General features: G+C 47.7%; 1 protein-coding gene across 1 annotated transcript in view; it reads left to right on the top strand.

Annotated features, from left to right (window-relative positions):
• Nucleotides 1-24954, top strand: part of LOC126281178 (tumor necrosis factor alpha-induced protein 8-like protein) — an 860942-nt gene that overhangs the window by 419573 nt on the left and 416415 nt on the right. The window contains exon 3 of the mRNA XM_049979869.1: nucleotides 4092-4211. The gene's annotated coding sequence lies outside the window, so the exon portion shown is untranslated. The remainder of the gene's footprint in view (nucleotides 1-4091; nucleotides 4212-24954) is intronic.

The following is a 24954-nucleotide window of genomic DNA, read 5'->3' as shown; positions in this document are numbered from 1 at the left end:
AAATGGGACACTATTTTCCGGACTACATTGCCTACTTCCAAACCGTAGCCTTCGATGTAAACGTTACCGTACATTTCGATCAGCGCACACGCATACAATAGCTATACGTACAGAACAGGAATGCTTTCTCATGATCCAGTAACTTCACCAAAACTGTTAGTATCAGCTCCCTTCAAAAGTACGTTAACATTTACAACGAACGCTGTGGTTTGGGAATGGGCAATGTAGTCCGAAACTAGTGGGGAGAGAGATGGCAGAATTTTAAGTGCGGACGATCTGGACGTGTGTCCGCCAGAAAGAGTAAACTTGTAATACTGGATATCATGAATTGATATATTATGACTTTTGAACACTATTAAGGTGAATACATTGTTTGTTCTCTATCGAAATCTTTCATTTGCTAACTATGACAATCAGTAATTAGTGCCTATCAGTAGTTTGAATCTTTTATTTAGCTGGCAGTATTGGCGCTCGCTGCATTGCAGTAGTTCGAGTAACGAAGATTTTTGTGAGGTAAGTAATTCATGAAAGGTAAACGTTATTGTTAGTCAGGGCCATTCTTTTGTAGGGATTATTGAAAGTCAGATTGCGTTGTGCTAAAAATATTGTGTCAATTTATTGATGATCTGAATAAGTAAAGAGAGAAATATCTGTGCACGTTCAATTTTGCTCAGCTGTTTCAAAATCAAATATCGTAAGGGGTTTATCAGCACAATCATTCATAAATTTTTCCAAGGGGATGTTTCACGCCGTCATTTGCAACTTAAATGGTGAAAATCGAGGGACCGTTGGAGACAGAGTGGAGGTCAGTCATGCTTGATGATGAAACGTGGTTTTGCCCCGGAGCCACTGATGGCCGTATGTTGGTTAGCAGGCCAGTTGACAGCCTGCAACCAACCTGCGTGGTAGACGCACTGGAGTTACACCTGGAGTTATGATCTGAGGTACGATTTCGTATGACAGGGGGCTGCCCTACTTACCATGACTGCAAATCTCTACGTCAGTCTGGTGATTCGACCTGGTGTGCTACCATTCATGACCAGCATTCAATGGGGTGTTTTCCAACAGGATAATACTCTCCCACATACCGCTGCTGTAACCCAACCTGCTATACAGAGTGTCGATATGTTGCCTTGGGCTGCTCGATCACCACGTATGTCTCCAAACGAGCACATATGGCACATAATCGGATGACAACTCCAGCGTCATCCACAGACAGCATTCGCCGTCACTGTATTGACCGACCAAGTGCAACATGCATGGATTCCGTCCCGCAAACTGACGTCCGGCTTTTGTACAACACAGTTCATGTTTATTTGCATGCCTGATTTCAGCATATTGGCGGTTACACCTATATTAATTTACCAGAATTTCACATTTGCAACAGCTTACCTCCCACTTATATCAACCTGTGATCCAGCTATGTTAATCACTTAAATATATTACCTACAGAAATCTATTCCCAAAATTTCGTTACACTACATTATTTTTTGGTGTTGCAATTTTTATCTGTCAGTGAATAAGGAATAGAGTGGACACAAAATTGAACCCTGTGGGGCTCCCTTTCAGATTTATCTCCAGTCACTGAAATTGTCTATCCTTCCGAAATTTTTTGAGTTATTCATCACAACGTTTTGCATTCTGTTAGTTAAGAATGATTCAAACTAGATTTGTGTAAAGGCACCAATTACATAAAACTTGCGTTTTTCTACGAGAGTAACATGATCTACACATCCAAACACCTTGGGAAGATCACGAAAAGCTCCAGCTGGCTACATTTTTCTATTTAATGCTTGTGCTGTTTAATGAGAGAATGAGTAAAAAGCATTTGCAGTTGACCAACCCTTCTGGAATCCAAACTGTTATATGCTAAGCATCCAGAATGAGATTTTCACTCTGCAGCAGAGTGCGCGCTGATATGAAACTTCCTAGCCGATTAAAATTGTGTGCCGGGCCGAGACTCGAACTCGGGACCATTGCCTTTCGCGGGCAAGTGCTCTATCATCCGAGCTACCCCAAGCACGACTCACGCCCCGTCCTCACAGCTTTACTTCTGCCAGTGTTTCGTCTTCTACCTTCCAAACTTCACAGAAGCTGTCCTGCGAACCTTGCAGAACTAGCACTCCTGGAAGAAAGGATATTGCGGAGACATGGCTTAGCCACAGGTATCGAGTTCGAGTCTCGGCCCGGCACACAGTTTTCATCTGCCAGGAAGTTTCATATTCTAAGTAAATTGTTTCCACTTAATTGTGAGACTACTATTGAGAATATTACTTTTCTGAAAATTTGGAAGAAAATGTCAGTGAGTAAATTTGACCATAGTTGTTTAAGTATGTCTTGTCATCTTTCTAGTGAAGAGATGTATTACATATTTTAGCCTGCCTGGAATAAGTCCTTGTGTCAGAGATACATTGCATATGTCACTAAGGACATTACTTTTTGAGCTGGAATAACTTTTCAGAATTATGTTTGAAATTCCATCAGGATTCTGTTTGAAATTCCATCAACACTACATGAGCTTTTGTTCTTTAGAATTTTCAGAATTAGATTAATTTCATTGAAGGATGTTGGCTCTACATCTATTTTTAATATAGTCTCATGCTTCTGGCACTGAACCATGTAATCATGGTTTTGCTGCTACATTTAGAAACTGATCTTTAAAAGTACTTGCAACCTGCTTATTACCTGTCACGACAGTGTCACTTAGTTTAATTTTTGTGGTATCTTTTACACTGACTGACTGTTCTGTCTGCTGTTTGACAATGTCCCACACAATTTTAATCTTATTATCTCCGTGATTCATTTCTGTCAGGATGTGCATACTTCTGGACGCTGTAATGACTTTCCTTACTACAGTATTTTTTGTAATATGCCAGTAATGTCTGATTTTGGCTTACTCTGGCCTTTATACAAATTTCCCTCTTCCTCCTGCATGAGATTTCAATTCGCTTAATTATCCATAGCTCACTTGTTTTTTTTTAATCGATCTTCGGAACCACTTTTTAGGAAAGCAATTTTTAAATAGCGAGACAAATTTAGTATGGAATAAATTGCTTCAGTTGCCGCTTTCGATACATCATCATCTCATCATCATATAATCTGTTTGAAAAAGAAAGAAAAAGGCAGTAGTAAAATACTTAGAAACTAAGTTATAAGCCAAACTAAGTTCTGTACAAAACACAATACGCTACATAGTAATACTTCAAGTGAACAGGACCGGAGAGGCACCACATTGTAAACATATCTACGTTCGGATCGTTGGAACTGAAAGTTACAGTTATTAATGTAACAGCATAAAGTTGATAATTGTTGAGTATCAAATATAAGACTAAAATATTTGCAATATAAAACTGATTGTTAGAGAAAACACTCCAAAAGTGAAAACTTGGAAAAAGTTACCTAAGTATTGTCTTTTTTTCTTTCTTACTTTGTTGAGGTGCATTTTGTCCTGACTCATACTTGTCTAATAATAGTTCGTTGCTACTATTGCACATCTGCAGCAGTAGTTAATCTTGTAGCAATTTTCACTTTATATGGGTAAAATCAAGCGGAGATTATCTGACTTGACTGATTGATTTCAGTACAGGTATTATTGCCGTTGTATTCTGAAAAAAAATAAACATTAATGTTTAAAACAGATTTTATGTTGTTTCAATAGTCCTGATATTTATCTTGAAAGAGACCATTTACACAGATGTGTGCTATACGATAGAACCACATGGTACTAATTACTGTTGCACGTGAAATGTGTTAAGTGTCCCTAATCCAAATTCAGTTTCGTGTGACTTATGCAGCAATTCATTGTTATAAAGTATAAGTAAACCAGATGTGATACACTTTTATAAAAATAGGTCATGAGCTTACAATGGAGCACAGCGCCGCTTGTTTGTACAGTTTAGGCAAAATAAAACACTCCCGGATACATACCACACCCCTTAAATTAAGCAGTCCAACTTACTCCTGGATGGAGACATAAGGTAGGTTGTCTGTCTTAAGGTGCGAGATGTGTTTTGTGGTCCACTTTCATTTTGCACACCCTGTAGATGGTACAGTGATGTAACAAGTGTGTGACACTGTTGTCGTTTTTCCAGAGCAGAGAAGCACCAGGCTGGCGGGCTGGGGGCTCGTGTCGCTGGGCCGCTCCACCCTCCTGGAGCTGGAGGGGTGGCTCATCTACCATTGGCTGCAGTCCACCGCGGACTACCCCTGCTGTGAGTACAGGGATCTTGTCAGCCCGCTGCACAGCTTTTAACTTACAGTATATTATCCGCCCAGGCATCTCGCCTCTATTTGCCACCCAGATTCTGTAGCCTTATAGGAATGAGCTTACACATTTGTGAATTATCCAGCCCAGACTCTAATATTCGAAATAGTGAGTTGAAAACCTATCGTAATCTTGAAAAATTAAGCTAAATATTCAGTTAAAGTGTTGAAAGAAGTTTCATCCAGACTTTCAGCCAGTATTCAGGTATGATTACCTGAAAAAGCCATCTGATTGGCACTTTTTAACGCGCTGTAGTGCCTACACGACTGTTGAAAAGTTTCCGGGGAGTAAACTGATAGATCTTAGGTAGAAATACTATTGCTTTGATGATGAGGTTTATAATGACTTTCATCTTGTAGACGAAATTCGTGCAGAACAAATGTATTTGCCATATGTTCGATATGAAACTAACCACCCATGGGAAGAATTTTTTTATTTCTGATAAATAAGAACGAAACTTATGTAGATAGACAGATCTGATGACGTCGCTGCTCCGTATTGCATACATCAGCGGACTGCATCATAACAAATTGCCTGAAAGCTGTACATATTGCGAAAAGCAGCAGAAGAGAGTCTGGTGAAGTAAGGCAAGTACTTGTACGTGGATGAAGATGGAAGGAAATGATTACGACAACAAAGACACCCAATGAATGAATATAGTCTCCGACGTGGCCGAGAATCGAGCCCTGGACCCCGCGGTCTGGAGACAGAAGAGCTTAGTACTAGACGCAGAGCTACAGACTGAGTTACCATTTCTTTCAAACACCCATGGATTACCTCGTAAACCTCGACGAAACTGCACAGTTTGCTGCTCCAGTTCAACACTATTGATAGCAGTGTGGTACACTTCACTTTTGACATGATCCCATATGGAAAAATCAAGAGGTTTGGGGTTAGGTGATGTTGGAGGCCAAGGTACAGGGCCTGACTAACCTATACGCACATCTTGGAGCATATTGGCGCGTTACATGTCGTCTGAAATCAGCAGCAAAATTTTCCGGTGCCCATCACTTATTCACTGCATTCCTCAGAATGGCCCTGGGTAAATTTGAGCCCAACTAGAAGGAGACTTAATTGAAAAGTTTATATTCCATATACATTTCTACTAATCAGAACAATATTTCAAACCTGACGTTAGCAGCAGCTCGTAACCGTGCACATGCAATTATCTTGCAAGTAGCTCATTCACAGACCCATGTTTACTGAATGTTTTTGTTTCTGCTGTCGAGAAAAGTCTCAGTGTTAACAGGGTACTGTTACTGGACTCTTCGTGCGTACCTTGAACGTCTTAGGTTTTCCATGATGTAAGAGAAAGTTTATCAGGAGATCTGAAAGAGAGAGAGGAGAAAACATTACACTTGTAGGATAACTAGCAAAACAGAGTGTATAGGACTGTTTGTTACTAAAGAAGAAGCCAATAACTAAGTAAACACAGTTCTAACTGCTTGAAAGTCTTGGAGTTGAACAATTTTCTGGATAGGATACACGGAGTACCCGTAACCGTTAGGGAAGAAAATATAAAAATGCAGCAGCCAACTGCTTCTTGTATAGCCCTAGTTATATCCAGACGCTTTCGGATTTTTACCTACCTTCAGGTGGCGTAATACATTTGTACATTTCTTCAATACTACATTTTTGGCGACTATATTTTCAACGTTGCAGCTGCATTTCATTCTGTAACCTGTAGTTGCAAATATAGCATTTATATTGCATAGCACACGCACTTTTAGCTTCGAAGTATTGGTTCTGTAAATACAGATACAAAACAGGGACTACACGTTACAAAATGAAAAACGGCTGCAGTGTTGAAGTCGTCAGTCTTTCGAATGGCCTGATGCTATCGTACAACTTTCGCTATCTTTGCTCCTGTCCTCGTCTCTGTGTATCTACTACTCCTAAATCCTCTATAATTTCCTTTATTATTTTCCCTTTTATCGCTCCTTCCGGTCCCAAAACAACTGTTCATGAATATCGTTTAGGCTGTTATAATGTTGCACCGCAGGGCGCGGGCACTGTCTGCAGCCTTCATCTCACTCGTGCGCATGCGGAACTAGTATAGGCTATGCGGCAGCCAACCTTTTACAAGCATTCTGTGTGTGGTCAAACAACATAACCAACCCGGCACGTGTGCGCTGGATCCCCCCCCCCCCCCCGCCCCAGAACCGTCACATTTTCGAATATATCTCCCTCGTCTGCTATGTTTAGCACTGCTTTATTTCTCACTTCACCTGTCCAGTTAATTTTTAACGTTTTTCAATTTCGTTTCTTTACTATAAAATGCGGTCCAGGCATACGCTTTAAGGAACAACTTCCTCAATTCCACGTCAAATTTGAATATCAGCAGATCTCTCTAAATAAAGAAGGTTCTCTTTCCTTTGTGAACATACCGGGTGATCAAAAAGTCAGTATACATTTGAAAACTAAATAAATCACGGAATAATGTAGATAGAGAGGTACAAATTGACACACATGCTTGGAATGACATGAATTTTTATTAGAACCACAAAAAAAACGGAAGTTCAAAAAATGTGCGACAGATGGCGCTTCATCTGATCAGAATAGTAATAATCAGCATAACAAAGTAAGACAAAACAAAGATAATGTTGTTTACAGGAAATGCAATATGTCCACCATCATTCCTCAACAATAGCTCTAGTCGAGGAATAATGTTGTGAACAGTACCGTAAAGCATGTCCTGAGTAATGGTGAGGCATTGGCGTCGGATGTTGTCTTTAAGCTTCCCTAGAGATGTCGGTCGATCACGATACACTTGCGACTCCAGGTAACCCCAAAGCCAATAATCGCACGGACTGAGGTCTGGGGACCTGGAAGGCCAAGCATGACGAAAGTGGCGGCTGAGCACACGATCATCACCAAACGATGCGCGCAAGAGATCTTTTACGCGTCTAGCAATATGGGGTGGAGCGCCATCCTGCATAAACATCGTACGTTCCACCAGGTGTTTATCAGCCAGGCTGGGGATGATGCGATTCTGTAACATATCGGCGTACCTCTCACCCGTCACGGTAGCAGTTACAAAACCAGAATCACGCATTTCCTCGAAGAAAAAAGGCCCGATAACGGTAGATGTGGTAAATCCAACCCATACCTTGACTTTTTCGTAGTGCAATGGAGTTTCCACGACAGTTCTAGGATTTTTGGTAGCCCAAATTCTGCAGTTGTGGGCGTTGACAGCCCCTCGGAGCATGAAATGAGCTTCGTCGGTCCACAACACGCTACTTAACCAATCGTCATCTTCCGCCATCTTTTGAAACGCCTACGCCGCAAATGCCCTCCGCTTCACTAAATCGCCAGGTAACAGTTCATGATGCCGATGGATTTTGTACGGATAGCATCGGAGGGTACGCCTAAGTGCCAACCAAACAGTAGTGTATGGAATACCGGTGCGACGTGCGACGTGCGACTGCACGAGCGCTGACTTCCCCGTGCATAGACGAAGCCGCTAGTCTCCATTTCTTCCTGAACTGTCTCAGCAGCATTGCGCCTTGTGATCGGTCGGCCACTACGGGGTCTATCGTCTAAACAACCCGTGGCTTCGAACTTCGAAATCATTCTCGCCACAGCTGCATTTGTCAACGGACCTTCAACCGTTCGAATCCCCTTCCTATGGCGATAGGATCGTAACGCTGAACTAGCACATTCCCCATTGTGATATTACAGCTTCACTAAAAGCGCCTTTTCCGGTAACGTCAACATGCTCCGACTTGGCGCATCTGATTATCTGCTGCTGCTGCCTGACAGGGACAGATGAGTCCCTGTGGGTCGGTGGAGTCTAAGCCGGAAGGCTATTCGTCCAGTCTTACGGAGCGTGCGATGTGGCCTGGCTTCATGTTTGATGCCCTGTCAGTCTGCTGGGACGATGGTCTGGACGTGCTGGCAACTCAGTGGTCGCGAAGCAGGTGGGGCCACCTGGTCGCGTTAAGACGCTGCACCCGGTGGCCCATGGCTCGAAGGAGCGGATTTTCGGACTGCGCGGTCTTCTCGTAAAAGAGCCGTGCAGCCTGTCGAAACCTGTCTCGAACAGTAGGGATGTTGGAGATGCGGTTGAGGTAGTCCGACGGGAAGTCCCGAGGGAGGTGCAATGCCAGACGTAAAATCCGGTTCTGAAGGCGTTGCAGGCGGTCGACGTGGGTCGCTGCAGCATTGCCCCAAACCACAGCGGCGTAGTCGATAAGCGGGCGTATAAGCGTAAGATTGAGAGTAACACCCAGTTCTGGCGGGAGCGCAGGTGTCTGATTGAGAAAGGGGTAGAGTTGAGTCAGTCTACCCCTGACCTTTTTGACGATGTCGTCGATATGGTGTCTCCATGTGAGCCCTCTATCGAGCGTCACACCCAGGTACTTGGCGGTATTGCCCCAAGGTACGGCGGTTCCCCTGATGGTGATCTGCGGTAGGTCGGCTGGGAAATGCTTCTTGGTGATAAGGAGGGCTTGCGTCTTAGCCCCATTGAAGCTGAGGCGCCACCTCCTGGCCCACTGAGTAAGTGTGTCAGCCGCTGCCTGCATGCGTCGTTGGAGCAGAGCTGCATTCATGCTGCGCGTGTACAGCGCTGTATCATCCGATGAACAGTATGGGGCAGAGAACGGAGGCTTGGGGAACACCAGCCCTAACCCGGCGGCGCGTCGACAGGTCCTCTGTGCGTACATGAAAGCTTCTGTCGGCGAGGTAAGATTTTAAGAGAAGGACATGCGGCAGGGGCACACCGAGGTCCAGGAGCTTGATGAGAAGCCCCTCATGCCATACAGAATCGAACGCCCGTGAAACATCCAGGAAGATGGCTCCGAAATATTCCCGCCGTTCGATGGCATCAAGGGCCTCTTCAACGAGGCGAAGCAGTTGGTGCGTCGTTGCGTGTCCAGGGCGAAAACCACAGAGATACAGCCTTTCAAAGACTTTGCTGACAGCCGGCAGCAAACTGATGGGGAGACGAGGGTCCTTCCCAGGCTTTCGGATGGAGACGACCTCGGCGTGTTTCCACTCCTGAGGATAGCAGCCAGTGCGTACGATGGTATTGAAAAGGCGAGCCAGGTGTTCAGCGGCTGTCGGTCACATTCGTCGCAGCATTTCATTTGTAATCTGGTCAGGGACTCCTGCCTTGAGTTTGCTGAGCCGCCGAAGTTGATCAGAGACTTCATCAGCATCCACGTCTTCGATACGTTCGTCACTCGTAGGGGCAGCGAGGAACACCGGGAGACGTTGAGCAACCAGGCGAACGTGATCCGGATCCATGGGGTCCATGACAGGCTGGAAATTTCGTTCGAAAACGTCAGCAATGGCGTTGGCTTTGTCCACGGGGCTGCTGACGATGTGTCGACCAACTTGTAACGGCGGAATCCGCTGACGCCGGCGGAGGAAGAGCTGTGTGGCTTTCCAGGCGGTACCATCGTCAACCCGAAGAGTGGCCAGGCGGTTGGACCATTCCTGATGGCGGTGGTTCGCAACGGCAACTTTCATGTCCCTCGTTATACTGTTGAGAGCCCTCTTCATCGCAGCGTTACGCGTCAGCTGCCATACACGAAAGAGGAAGTTTTTGGCAGTTATTGCCTCCATGATATGCGGTGGTAGTTGCCGGGATCGAACAGGCGGGCCAGATTGCGGCCGCGGCGTGGCTCGGAGTACCGCTTGTAGAGTACAGTCGTGGAGGAATCTGGCACAGCCATCAACCCCAACATCGTCCGCGTTAGGTGTGTCACGGAGACTCTCTTCCAACAGCGCCTGATACTGGTTCCAGTTGGTGTTCCTGGTAGACATGCCTCTCTGCATCACTGGCTGGGCATCGACGTCGATGTCAAATAGAACTGGGACGTGGTCCGAAGATAAGGCAGGGCGGGTGCTGGCGGATATAACATAGGGCACCCCCTTTGCCACCGCAATGTCGAGTACGTCCAGAGGCCCACCATTGTCGAGAAAGTGGGTGGGTTCATGAGGTCCGAGGATGAAGGCATTCCACCACTGGGCCGCTCGGAGAAGTTTGCGTCCGTGGTTGTTGGTGGCATGGGAATGCCATTCGGTGTGCTTAGCGTTAAAGTCACCACCAGCAAAGAGCTTTCCAGGTAATGCCAGCAAGGCTTCAACGTCCTGGAGGAGTAACTGTCGGACAGGCGGGCGGTAAACTGCAACAAACTTGATGCACCCATGCGAGGTGTTGACAGCTACAGCAGTGGCCTTCATCGCTTGTAGCCATGGAAGAGGAACTTGATGGTGCACCAGGGAAGTCCGGACGTAGACTGCAGTGCCACCGCCATGAGTTGGCCTGTCAGTCCGGTAACACACGTAGCTGGCAGCCCAGACATGGACACCAGGCTTCAGAAAAGTCTCGGAAACCAGGCAAATGTCGACGGCCTCATCCCGCAGCAGCTGTCGAAATTCGCCATCTTGGGTGCGGATGCCTTGGGCATTCCACTCACAGAAAGTGACGCCTCGTTGACTACGGGCCATGCTGGGAGGCCAGTGGTCCGGTGGAGATCTCCTGAACGACTGCACTGACAGCGGCAATGAGTTGCCGCGGGATATCTTGGAGAAGCTCCCGAAGTTCTTGCAAGAGGAGCTTCATTTCGGCCATTTTGGAATCGGCCGCCTGGGATGGGACAGTAGGAGCTCGTGAGTGTTGAGTCGGGGTCGCCACGACGTCAGCCTGTCGTCCCTGTTGGGAGTGGTCGTGTTCGCCCCGGTCGTCACCCTGCTGCCGTGCAGAGCGCCGCGCCAAAGGTCGCGCTGTGGCCCGTGGACGGCGGTTCATCTCGGCGTTGGTAGCAGGTGCAACAGTGGCAGGCTTCGGCGCAGGTGCGGAGGCCTGTGGTGAGGAGCCAGAGGTAGTAGCACCAGCAAAACTGACGCCAGGTCGGACCGGTGCAGGCCGCTTTATGGAGCCAGGTCGTTGACCACGGCTTTGTGCCTCAGTCCGCTCGAAGGTGGAACAGCCGCGGTAGGAGGCCACATGCTCCCCACCACATCCAGCGCATTTGGGCGGGCCATCTGTCGGCTGCCGTGTGCAGTCTCGACTGGCGTGCTCCCCCGCACACTTAAGACAGCGTGGGGGCAGCGTGCAGAACCGGGCCACATGCCCAACCATTTGACAGTTGAAGCATTGCGGTTCTCCCCTCTTCGAGCGCAGCTTTTCAGTAGAGACAGGTGTCGCCGCGATCTTCGTGACCTGCCACAGCCCGCGGTTGTGTGGGACATCACAGGTGACCACGAGCACCAGCGGATTCTCCTTTCGGGTGCGGCGAGAGGGTAGGCGGGTTATCGACCGGAGACCAAATCCATAGCCCATGTCCTCCAGTTGTCGCCGGACGTAATCCAGGCTGTAGTTTCGAGGGAGGCCCCGAAAGACGATCTTGAGTGTCTTGTCCGTTGCAGAAGGGTAAGTATAGAACGGCTTTCCGCGTTCCCCGAACGTAGCCGTAACTTTTCTGTAATCTTCGGCCGATTTTAAGGTGACCTTATAGAGGTTGGCGCCAGCCGGCTTGATAATGACGTTATCTTGGCCGACAAGGCGAAGTAGCAGCCTGTAGAGGCCGTCGTAGTCATCCTTGTGTTGGACCGCAATGGGCGGCGGTTTGGGTTCTCTCTTCTGGGCAGGCATCTCCACACCGTCAGCGAGCTCCTCAAAGGCGTTTGCCGTCTGAAACGGCGGCGCTGAGGAGAGCTGCGCCTTCCTGGCTGGCCGTTTGACGAGTTGAAACCCTGCGTCTTCGACGGCGACATCGGTCTGTTTCGCCTTTTTTGCCTTTAGGAGGGGCGCAGGTGGTTCCTGTCGCAGTAGTAGCGCGCCATTTCGTTGTACTGGCGGCGGCGGGAACGTCATTTCTTGCTGTCGACTCGTCGTCCGAATCGGGCAGCGGAACTTGCAGTGCATCCGAAACGTATTCCATTTCCGTATCCATATTCAGTGCCACGGTCGGCGTAGGTGGGAGGCCGGATGGGGCCGCCGACAAAGCGGGCTTTGCCGGACGGCGATCCGCCACACCTTTCGCTGTTCGGACATTCTCTTGCTCCGACATCTCTTTTTTTCCCTTTATTGTTATTTTAACCTGTTTACAGGCAGGCCTGCAGCAGCATACTACGCCGCTCTTCGGCCGCAGAGAAATATACAAGACAGAAATGATGACAATGTGAGATGAATAGATGGTGGGCATATAAACGGAGACAAACACTTTTTAAAATACACGGAGCCGTTCACGGGCGTAGAGTCCAAGATAAAAATTGTTCAGGCACCGGGACACATACATTGACGAAAGTTGTCTCACGTGAACGCAGGTGCAGAAAACGAATAACACTGAACCACTTAAGCACAAACGACGGCACACACAGAAACACGAGGCAGTGATCTTCAGCACGCGAATGTTCAGTAACCGTGTATGAGTCCGGGGACCTGCCAAGAGAGGAGGAGGGGAGAGGGGTGGGAGAGGGAGAGGGAGAAGGAGAGGGGAGAAACGATACCATGGGTAGGGGAGACAGGGGGAGGGGAGAAGGGGGGGAGCCCGGGGGAAGAGGGGTGGAGGAAGGGGATGGGGGAAAAGGAAAGAGAAGGGAGGGAGGGTGCCAAGAGGAGAGACCACAGGAAGTGGGGGCGGGTAGGATCAAAGTTGATAGGAGGGGTAGATGGAGGGGAGGAGGACATCATCAGGGAGGGGGATCTGCCGGAAGCCACCTTGGGAGAGGATAAGGAGGGTGGAGAGATGGAGACCGGGTGGGACGTGGGAATACAGGCACGGCAGCGGGCGTGGTTGGGAAAGGATGGGCGAGACAAGCGGGTGAGGAGGGTCGAGTTTGGGGGAGGTGTACAGGATCCGTATCCTTTCAAGGAAAAGGAGGAGGTGGGGGAAAGGAATGAGATCGTACAGGATCCGTGTGGGGGAGGGGAGACGGATGCGATAGGCGAGGCGGAGAGCATGGCGTTCAAGGATTTGAAGGGATTTATAAAAGGTAGGGGGGGGGGCGGAGATCCAGGCCGGATGGGCATAGCAGAGGATAGGGCGGATGAGGGATTTATAGGTGTGGAGGATGGTGGAGGGGTCCAGACCCCACGTACGGCCCGAAAGGAGCTTGAGGAGGCGGAGTCGGGAGTGTGCCTTGGCTTGGATTGTCCGGAGATGGGGGGTCCAGGATAGGCGATGGTCGAGGGTGACGCCAAGGTACTTGAGGGTGGGAGTGAGGGCGATAGGATGGCCATAGATGGTGAGATTATCTCTCTCATGACAGCTCCTTTTATACACGATTGTCATATGCAGTCACTGACGTTTTGCTGTCCAGCACCATCTGTCGGACATTTTGTGAACATTGTTTTTTTTTGTTCTAATAAAACCCCATGTCATTCCAAGCATGTGTGTCAATTTTTACCTCTCTATCTACATTATTCCGTGATTTATTAAATTTTCAAATTTATGTTGACTTTTTGATCACTCAGTACTTCTGATACCTTAGTTACTTCAGGCACCCTTTTCTAGATAAAAGAATTCCTTTACATATTCTACTACTCCACCGTACCTCATTTTGATTTTAAACAAGTGGCTATTTTTCTACTAGTCGTCGTCATGGTTGTGGTGGTCTGCTCAGTACAGCACTTTAGGTCCCAGTTTCAAACCCAGGCAGGGGCGCGGAGTTTTACTAACTCCAGTCCCTTTAGGAGGGCCACAGGTGCACTCAGCCTGCTATCATCTGGGTACCATGGAGCTTTCGCAAGGGTAAAACGCTTCTGGGGCGAAGGGTCCAGTACCCTCCCCCTTCTAGTGCCATAGCGGAGAAAGGCTGCACTCTGCATGCTGTCAGGCCAATAGCCAACTCATTGATTTGCGTCACAGACTTTACCTTTACCTTTCACTACTCTTTATCACTCTTTGGTCTGTGCTCAGTTTATCCTCAAGCCACATACTGTATTCATCCATTCCTTCCAACTGGTCTAGGTCATCTCTACGTCCGGCAGAGGCATACCGCCTGGAATAGGGCCATAGCTAGCAAAGCACTTACAAATGAACCTGCAACTGACGACAAATTGGACCAAAAATCAGTCACTCCCAGGAGATCTCACGTTAATACCGTGCCACACCGCGTCTAACCAGCTACACCACGTCCAGATAACATCACTCTTCGATGATTAGATCCACTACAGCTACCATATTATGAGGATGTTATTGGCTACGTTTCAACAGCTGCTCCAAATAGCCTCAGACATTTTCTATCAGATTCTGACCGGGTGATTTAATGGAGTAGTAGAGTTGCTTCAGCGTTCCTCAGACCAGTTTGAAACCAGTTGCTGTCATTTTGGAAGATGTAGAAGAATGTAGAGTAGCTGGTCACGGAGAACACTGAAGTGAACATCTTGATTCATGTTCAGGGTAACTTGAATGAGTGGGGCCAAGTCATGGTACGAAAAAAACACTTGCAGTCTGAATTGCACCACCTGCTCACAGAGAGTGTAACTCCCGACTCCAAATGTCCATTTCATGTACTTCCCTTCCAGAGTCCACTGGTGAACTGGTTGAGATCGAACTGCATTCACTGACAGCAGCATCTGCTGTAGAGCTTGAAACCGATTATCGCTCACAAGGCGTGATGCTTGTCCCCAGTCTCTGTCAGTCAGTATCTTTACATGGCTACGAGTACACTATTCTGGGTTGATTCAGCAACAAATCGGACAACTTTATTCAACGTGTGATCATGTGCACATCAGTAGGGCAGCGGGACCAGTTCAGAGACAGGTAAATTTCGGTAAATTTCGGGCGATGTATCACTTCCAGAGCGTCGCTTCCCGTCACGTCCGGTGAGCACCATTTCCAAAACACACAGCCAGGCATTGAGAAAAGTTCCAGGATTTCGATATGCTGCAGCTTTGTTAGCAATACATGCTTGTGACACCATACAGCCACATACGGCCACAACTGGCAAGTATTAGTTATCGAGGGCCAGATCAAGGCCACATAGCTATTTTATCACATCCGGTATCATGTTACACATCCGTTGTCATATTACACAGGTTCATTGGTGCCCCTACTCCGTCTCCCACGAGGAACCACTGGGAACTGATCAAAAGGACCCATGTGAAACCACCAGGCAACTGTGCGACCTATATTCAAGATCCTTATGTAACTCTGTAATGGTCACATGACTTAAAATTGGTGGGAAACCCATCTCAACCAATGGGACCAGTGAAGTTCAAGCACCCTCTTCTCCTTCTCCTTATCATCTTTCATAATTAGCTCAACCCTTCATTAGAGGTCATAACATCGCTCTCTCTCTCTCTCTCTATCTATCTATCTATCTCTATATATACACTACTGGCCATTAAAATTGCTGCACCAAGAAGAAATGCGGAAGATAAACGGATATTCATTGGACAAATATATTATACTAGAACTGACATGTGATTACATTTTCACGCAATTTGGGTGCAGAGATCCTGAGAAATCAGTACCCAGAACAACCACCTCTGGCCGTAATAACGGCCTTGATACGCCTGGGCATTGAGTTAAACAGAGCTTGGATGTCGTGTACAGCTACAGCTGCCCATGCAGCTTCACCACGATACCAAACTTCATCAAGAGTAGTGACTGGCGTATTGTGACGAGCCAGTTACTCGACCACCATTGACCACACGTTTTCAGTTCGTGAGAGATCTGGATAACTGCTGGCCAGGGCAGCAGACGAACATTTTCTGTATCCAGAAAGGCCCTACAGGACCTGCAACAGGCGGTCGTGCATTATCCTGCTGAAATGTAGGGTTTTGCAGGGACCGCAATGTCACCAAACACGGATGCGACCATCATGATGCTGTAAACAGAACCTGGATTCGTCCGAAAAAATGACGTTTTGCCATTCGTGCACCCAGGTTCGTCGATGAGTACACCATCGCAGGCGCTCCTGTCTGTGATGCAGCGTCAAGGGTAGCCGCAGCCATGGTCTCCGAGCTGATAGTCCATGCTGCTGCAAACGTCGTCGAACTGTTCGTGCAGATGGTTGTCGTCTTGCAAACGTCCCCATCTGTTGACTCAGGGATCGAGACCTGGCTGCACGATATGTTACAGCCATGCGGATAAGATGCCTGTCATGTCGACTGCTAGTGATTCGAGGCCGTTGGGATCCACCACGGCGTTCCGTATTACCCTCCTGAAGCCACCGACTTCATATTCTGCTAACAGTCATTGGATCTCGACCAACGCGAGCAGCAATGTCGCGATACGATACACCGCAAACGCGACATGCTACGATCCGACGTTTATAAAAGTCGGAAACGTGATGGTTCGCATTTTTCCTCTGTACACGAGGCATCACAACAACGTTTCACATGGCAACGCCGGTCAACTGCTGTTTGTGTATGAGAAATCGGTTGGAAACTTTTCTCATGTCAGCACGTTGTAGGTGTCGCCATTCCACCAACTTTGTGTGAATTCTCTGAAAAGCTAATCGTTTGCGTTTCACAGAATCTTCTTCCTGGCGGTTAAATTTCGCGTCTGTACCACGTCATCGTCATCTTCGTGGTGTAGCAATTTTAATGGCCAGTGCAACCGTTCGCTGAAAGCCTCCCATCAATGATGTAGTTACATCATGACCTTGAACATAACTCGCACAGTTGCCTGGGCGATTCCACTGGGTACTCTTGATAATTTTCCAGTTGTTCTCTGAGACGCGGGAGTGGGAGCACCAAGGAGCCCAAGTGTGTATAGTGACACGAGATGTGTATCATGACACAAATATCCACGCAAGCCATTCATCTGCAGTTATTCCACACAAGCGGCTGGCACATACACAACGTTTTAGTGCCATGACCTACGTCAGCAGTGAAGGGTACCAGTTCTAGAAGATCTACAGCGCCCCAAAGCGACCAGCGTGCTGTTTTGAGAGGGTTACCAATATTTTGTACAGTTAGCTTATACGCCTCCGTGAACAAACGGCGACTGTTCCAGACTGGTGCGTTGCGGAACAATTGTGGCCCCGTGTGCCAGCCACGTGATCGCAGCCGCCACTGGCTGACACGTGACCTGCGCACGTCGCCGGGTTAACTGCAGGAGCGGCACACGCCCACGTGTCGCGCCTGTACGCTGCATCGACGCCCAGTATCTTCAGCCAAGGTCCATAAATCACGTCTCATTAGCACTGTGGAGCGAGCGCGCCATTACGCTGCCTCTCACCAGCTATTTTTAGTAGCTGAGTTCCTTGAGTGTGGGCGACCACCCAGCTCCTACAGTTTCACACCCTGAAGGTCCATGTTTTGCTCGCGACCTAACTTCTCCTCCATTCTCGCGTTTTCAACTACATTTTCACATTTACTCTCCGTGCCACCTTAAGATATAAGATACAGGATACTTCGTGAACCACTGGCATTTCTCCACTTTTCTACTCCAGTCGCAAATGCTGACGAACCTCAAAATGAGTTGGAAACTCTCTAACTTTACCACCATGACCTCTGCAAGAGATAAATGCTGCCTTACGAAACAAATGCAGCACACAAAATGGGAGGAGACTACAAAATGAAACTACGCGTGTTGAGAGGGTATGATGTGTTATTTCAGTGATTAAAAAACAGATGCAAATTTACAAAGAACTTGGCAATATGAGCACACCTATCGGTACGAGTCCACTGATCAGTGTGGTGTTGCACCCTCTCTGACCCTCTGGTTCGGTTGGGAAGGGTGTCATAAAGCCATTATATTCTCTCGTGAGGCAATCTGGCTCACAACTGTTGTAACTGGCCCTTGATATCCTGAACGATGGCAGTGGCATGGAACAGACGTCTGAGCTGGTCCCACAAATGCTCTTCTGGGGACAGATCTGTGAATCTTGTTGGCCACAGGGGGACCTCATCATCACACTGAGAGTTCATACAGACACCTGCCATGTGTTTACGAGCATTGCCCTGTTGAAAAATGCCACCACGAAGCTGTCACATGAGATATAACACATGAAAACGCAGGATGTCTGTGATATACCGTACCGTCTCTGATATTACCCTACCCTATGGCACCAGGAGTAACACTGCTGAGCTTAACCAAAACATTAGAAGTATCGAACCTCTTCCCAGCTAGCTGCCATACACGCCGACAGTGCTTATTCAGGGTAGCGAAGAACCGTGATTTATTGCTGAACACAGTTCGACGCCACTGATCACCAATCCATGCTTCCCGGTCACTGCATCACTCCAAATGCAGCAATTTGTGTGAGTGACGTGTATGGCGGCTGTAGTCTGGCTGTTACTAGTCACTGACCAGTGTTGTGGGGCGACACACAGTATGTTGCAGGAAGTCCATTACCTGTTCTCGGATGGTGGCTGCAGGGGTGGAGGGGTCACGATGCGCTCGGCGCAGAATACGTCGATCGTCCCCTGTGGTGGTCAGGTATGGCCGATAAGAATTTTGAAGGCCAGTACGCTTGCCCCCGCGTTCCCCTGCAGTCCCACAAATTTGGATACTGCACTACTCGACCAACCGGCCTAACGGAGACCCACAATGTGACCCATTTGGAACTCTGTCAGGTGCTGATTACGCTGTCTAACACGAGCTCATGGCATCACCGTGTTCTTCACAGCGATCCGTCAACATCTGATACTGTTCATGCCCCTTATAGAAATATACCAGGCCTGGCAATAGCACTAAACACGAACGACAGTAACGCATTCCACCTGTCACAGACAATTGAAAGTCTAATCATTTACATACCTGCCGATGATGCGTACGTGTACCAAGTTACGTCGACACTGGACCATTTCTCCTGGGTGCTTCGTTTTTTCCGTCACGCAGTAGAAAGAAATGTATCGCCAGGTCTCTAGGGATGTACGTCGTCAGAATTTCAACACTAGACTACACCGTATCGCTCAACTTCTCTCTCGTAGCTACTAGATGTGGATGAGCATCTCCTCGGCGCTTTTGCGCCTAGCAAACAAATGGTGACGAGATATTCACTTTCAATTGTAAAGCTGTTCGGTGGAACAAATAGACAGCTCAGGCCACTGGTACTAATATTGCACAGCACCCTCGGTCCAGATATGCTGGTGTGGGCCACAGTCGAAGATCTTATCCATATCTACTTCCTCTGTTGGTCCCCATACTATATGAATGACGATTATTTAGATACCGCTCTCCCACTGAGCACGTCAGTGAAAGAGGAGAAAAGTACGCTCGCCACAAAACATATTACTCATCCCCCTAAACGAGCACACTGGAAACTCTGCAGCACTGTAGATGGCGCACAACTGTTAGCACACATGCCATCCTCGACCGCTGAAATGAGTCGCGCCAGTACAGTGATATTGATCGATGTGGAGATACGACAGAATGGCAAAAAGAAGTTGTCTGCTTGCACGTGCCCATGACGAACCGTAAATAAAATTGCCGGATTTCGTGCTGTATCGATCCTCGTGTTCAAAGACCAGCGTACTAAGACCGAAGCGAAAGTGCAAAAAGTGAAAAATCGGTCATGCCTCGATTTTCACCATCCTGCTCAACATTTTGAACATGACGTACTTCGCCGCCAGTTGTCTTCTACGACTGCTCACACTCATTCAAAAAGCCCACCGAAGCGAGACAACAGGTAAAATGTTCCAGCTGTGTCCCCGTGACTTTTTACTCCGTCCAATTACAATAAATTTGTGCTGGGTGTGTATCACTATGACCGCGTCGCAATGGAACAAAGCAAACAGTGGAAGCATGTGGATTCACCACCACCGACAAAGCCAAATGCCCAAGCATCGTCGGGCAAGTTAATGCTGATAGTTTTGTACGACTGCCTTGGTGTTTTGTTCACGCACTACTGCTGAAGCCTCCTGACGAGATTACATGAGGCTGTCAAAGCCAAGCATAGACTGAATCTGCCCGTGCTGGGGTTTTTGCTCTACGACTGCGCCCCAGTTGATTCTGCCATGGATGCCGTCGCACATTCTAATTCTTCTGGCTATCAGTTTCTTCTCACCCCCATCTCCCTCCATATTCTTGCTCTTTCCTCGAATCAAGAAACCAGTGCATGGCAGGCACTTCCAGAATGGCGATGAGGCGATTTTCGAGTTACAACGTTTCCTACACAGCCAAAATGAATACTTCTACAACCAAGGCCTCCAGCAAATCGTCTGTAGTTCGGAAAAAATTGCTGCGTTGAAGGGTGAAACGTAGAGAAGGAATGACACTGCCTCCAACGTAATGGTCGCAGAATTACTTACAATTAATACACTACTGGCCATTAAAATTGTTACACCACGTGCTACAGACGCGAAATTTAACCGACAGGAAGAAGATTCTGTGATATGCAAATAATTATCTTTTCAGAGTATTCACACAAGGTTGGCGCCGGTGGCGACACCTACAACGTGCTGGTATGAGGAAAGTTTCCAAACGATTATTCATACACGAACAGCAGTTGACCGGCGTTGCCTGGTGAAACATTGTTGTGATGCCTCGTGTAAGGAGGAAAAATATGTACCATCACGTTTCCGACGGATCGTAGCATGTCGCGTTTGCGGTGTATCGTATCGCGACATTGCTGCTCGCGTTGGTCGAGATCCAATGACTGTTAGCAGAATATGAAGTCGGTGGCTTCAGGAGGGTAATACGGAACGCCGTGGTGGATCCCAACGGCCTCGAATCACTAGCAGTCGAGATGACAGGCATCTTATCCGCATGGATGTAACGTCTCGATCCCTGAGTCAACAGATGGGGACGTTTGCAAGACAACAATCATCTGCACGAACAGTTCGACGACGTTTGAAGCAGCATGGACTTTCAGCTCGGAGACCATGGCTGCAGTTACACTTGACGCTGCATCACAGACAGGAGTGCCTGCGATGGTGTACTCATCGACGAACCTGGATGCACGAATGGCAAAACGTCATTTTTTGGATGAATCCAGGTTCTGTTTACAGCATCATGATGGTCGCATCCGTGTTTGGCGACAGCACGGTGAACGCACATTGGAAGCGTGTATACATCATCGCCGTACTGGCATATCACCCGGAGTGATGGTATGGGGTGCCATTGGTTACACGTCTCGGTCACCTCTTGTTCTCATTGACGGCACTTTGAACAGTGGGCGTTACATTTCAGATGTGTTACGACCCGTGGCTCTACCCTTCATTCAATCCCTGTGAAACCCTACATTTCAGAAGGATAATGCACGACCGCATGTTGCAGGTCCTGTGCGGTTCTTTCTGGATCCAGAAAATGTTCGACTGCTGCCCTGGCCAGCAAATTCTCCAGATCTCTCACCAATTGAAAACGTCTGGCAAATGGTGGCTGATCAACTGGCTCGTCACAATACAGCCGTCACGTATCTCGATGAACTGTCGTATCGTGCTGAAGCTGCATGCATAGCTGTACCTGTACACGCAGTCCAAGCTCTCACTCAATGCCCAGGCGTATCAAGGCCGCTATTGCGGCCAGAGGTGGTTGTTATGGGTACTGATTTCTCAGGATCTATGCTCCCAAATTGCGTGAAAATGTAAATACGTGACAGTTCTACTATAATTGTCCAATGAATAACCGTTTATCATCTGCATTTCTTCTTGGTGTAGGAATTTTAATGGCCAACAGTGTACTTCCAATTAATACTTTCCTACTACCCTCCGTATTTTCGTCTTACAAATCTTGCAAGACGTCATCTTAAAGGCAGTACGCCGGCCGATGAGGCCGAGCAGTTCTAGGAGCTTCAGTCCGCGCTGTTGCTACGGTCGCAGGTTCGAATCCTCCCTCGGGCATGGATGTGTGTGATGTCCTTAGGTTAGTTAGGTTCAAGTAGTTCTACGTTCTAGGGGACTGATGACCTCAGATGTTAAGTCTCATAGTGCTTAGAGCCATTTGAACCATTTTAAAGGCAGTACGTCTCTTTTGTGAATCCAAAAAATTTAACTTGCAGAAGCTGAATAATGTTAAACGCTGCAAGTCGGGAAGTGAATGGCTAGTTTCCGGCTGCTCGCCAGACTAGAAAGCATGGTTTCTTGCGGCATACTGTAGAAGCTAGTTGCATGCAGCGCCTCTTTATTATCTGCTGCGCCCCTGACACAGTGCTGACACTTCTGAGGGACGAAGTGGCGAGGCAGCAGCACAGCACACGCCAGTAGCGCAGCCACCCTGCCCAGCCCCCGACGCGTCACCTGTAGCTGGCTGGCACGGTACTTTTGTTTTGCAGCAGTTGTGCACCCTTCCCCCGTCCCCGCACCGCTCGCACTCCCTACGTCCGCTGCCGATGTCGCCGCCGCCGGGTGAGTATCACGCAACGCAATCTTCTCCTCACGCGCACGCCTCTTCGCTCTCATACGAGGGCGGCTCATTAAGCACCCGTGTTAGCGATGGAAATGACGTTCTTTAATTTTTTTATTTTATTTTTCATCGCAGTTCCCATCGTCTGGAATGCCTCAGGAAATTGTGGTAGCACCGCTCATGTTCTCTGCATACATAAACCATCTTTCAGACAGGATGAGCAGCCATCTGCGCATATTTGCTCATGACGCTGTAGTGTAAGGGTGAGGGGATGGCTTGTATAGAAATTCTGTTTGGTGAGATGATAGGCAGGTTGCGTCATATGTGGAAAAATGTAATTTGATGCAGACGAGAAGGAAAAACAGTCTTGAAATGTTCGAATACAGTATTAGTGGTGTTCTGCTTGACGTCGGTTAAACACCTAGGCGTAAGGTTGGAAGCCGACGTGAAATGGAACGAGCACTTGAGGTCGGTTCCAGTTTATTGCGAGAATTCTAGTAAAGTGTATCTCATCTATAAAGGATTTCGACTACAGAACACTTGTGCGACCGATTCTTGAGTACTTGTAGACTTTTCCGGGTTCCCACAAGGCTCGATTAATGGAAGACTTTGAAGCAATTCAGAGATAAACTGCTAGATTTACTATATGTAGGTTCAATCGAAACGCGAGTATTAAGGAAATGTTCTGTGAACTCAGGTGGGAATCATGGAGGGAACAAGGTATTCTTTTCTCGAACACTATTGAGAAAATTTAGAGAACCGGAATTTGCGATATTTTCCAGGCCGATCCTACTACCAGTGAAATACATTTCGAGTAACGGCCGCGAAGACAAGAGAAAGCAGGGCTCTTGCGGCAGCAAATAGAGAGTGCCAATGGAAGCGGAAATGGTTCAAAAACCAGTAGTATAACGTACCCATCTCCATGCACCGTGTGATGGCTTGTGGAGTACGTGTATAGATGTAGATATACACTTTTCCCAACGTTCTTTCTTACTTTCATTCGCTTACGCCATAGTCCCGCAGCGATCGCAGGGTCGGCGTGGTTACAACGGATTTGACAGTGTTAGTGTTAGGGATGGCAGGATGCCCTTCCTGCCGCCACCCCGTATCCCCCAGGGCTGAATCAGTGTACCCCAACTGTCTGCGTCTAGTCTAAATCGTAAAATAGTGCGGACGTGTTTCAAATGTCTGCGGCGCGTTTAACTGAGGCAGAACGTGGGGATCAGGCCGGTATTCACCTAGCGGGATGTGGAAAACCACCTAAAAACCACATCCAGGCTGACCGGCACACCGGCCCTCGTCGTTAATCCGCCGGGCGGATTCGATCCGGGGCCGGCGCGCCTAACCGAGTCCAGGAAGCACCGCGTTCGCGCGCTCGGCTACCCTGGAGGGGGACACTTTTCCCAACGTTCTGACCCTTGTTAAATCCTCCAAAAAATATCAGATGTCGAATTCTAAAAGACTATTCTCATTAGCGCAGAATTTTTATACCTGCGAGCCATTTATTGACGTTTCTGAACCGTAAAAAATTGCAGGATGCTATGCCATGCCAAGCAAATGTGGGGTACGGTAGTAATAATATGCGCTGGTACGCTCTCGTGGTGAAACAGCAGCACACTCTTCGTCGCCGTATGGGGCTGTCTTTCCTTCAATCTCTTTTCGAAGCAGCCCAATGTCCCGTTGTCGTATTACTAAAACGTCTATTAGTACGACGCTCCTTTTTTAGGGTCATCAACGTTGTTAAGGGTAGCTACAACCTCCTCTCCTGTGCCATCTTCAATTATTTGTTAGATATACGAGGATTACTCCATTCAAGTCCCTGTATTCCTCTACAGTTTTTACATATACAGTTCCCTCAGGTGCAATAGGAGTCATCTTTACATGCCTTAATACAGGTCCTATCAATCATGCTTCTTATGCTCAGCGTTTTAAAATATTACTTTCCTCTACGATTCTGCGAGAACCTCCTCATTTCTTGTCTCGTCAGCCCATCTAATTTTCAGTATCCGTCAATATCGCCACATCTAAAACATTTCGACTTTTCTTTTCCCGTTTTCTCACAGTACATTGTTCACTTATGCGCAATACTGCCATCCAAAAGCATATTTTCAGAAATTTCTTCCTCGAATTAAGGTCTGTGTTTGATATTACTGGACTACTTTTAGCAAGGAATTCCTGTCCTCTTCCTCTTATATCATCTATGCTGCGATCGTCATTCATAATTTTACTTCCAAGGTAGCAGAATTTCTTCACTTCGTCTATTTCATGGTCCCCAATTCTGATGTCAAGTTTCTCTCTAGTCTTATTTCTGTTGTTGGCCGTTACTTTCGTCTCTCTTCGATTTACTCTCAATCCATTTTCTATACTTATTCTATACTTCATTCCATTCAACTAGTCTCACTTCTTCCTCACTTTCACTGGTGATAGCAGAGTCATGAGCGTATCTTATCAATGATATCCTTTCAACTTAATTTCAGTCCCACTCTCGAGCAC

The sequence above is a fragment of the Schistocerca gregaria genome, chromosome 7, assembly GCF_023897955.1.
Source record: "Schistocerca gregaria isolate iqSchGreg1 chromosome 7, iqSchGreg1.2, whole genome shotgun sequence".
In the NCBI taxonomy this organism is placed as follows: Eukaryota; Metazoa; Arthropoda; class Insecta; order Orthoptera; family Acrididae; genus Schistocerca; species Schistocerca gregaria.
This window is presented reverse-complemented; position numbering and strand designations above follow the sequence as displayed.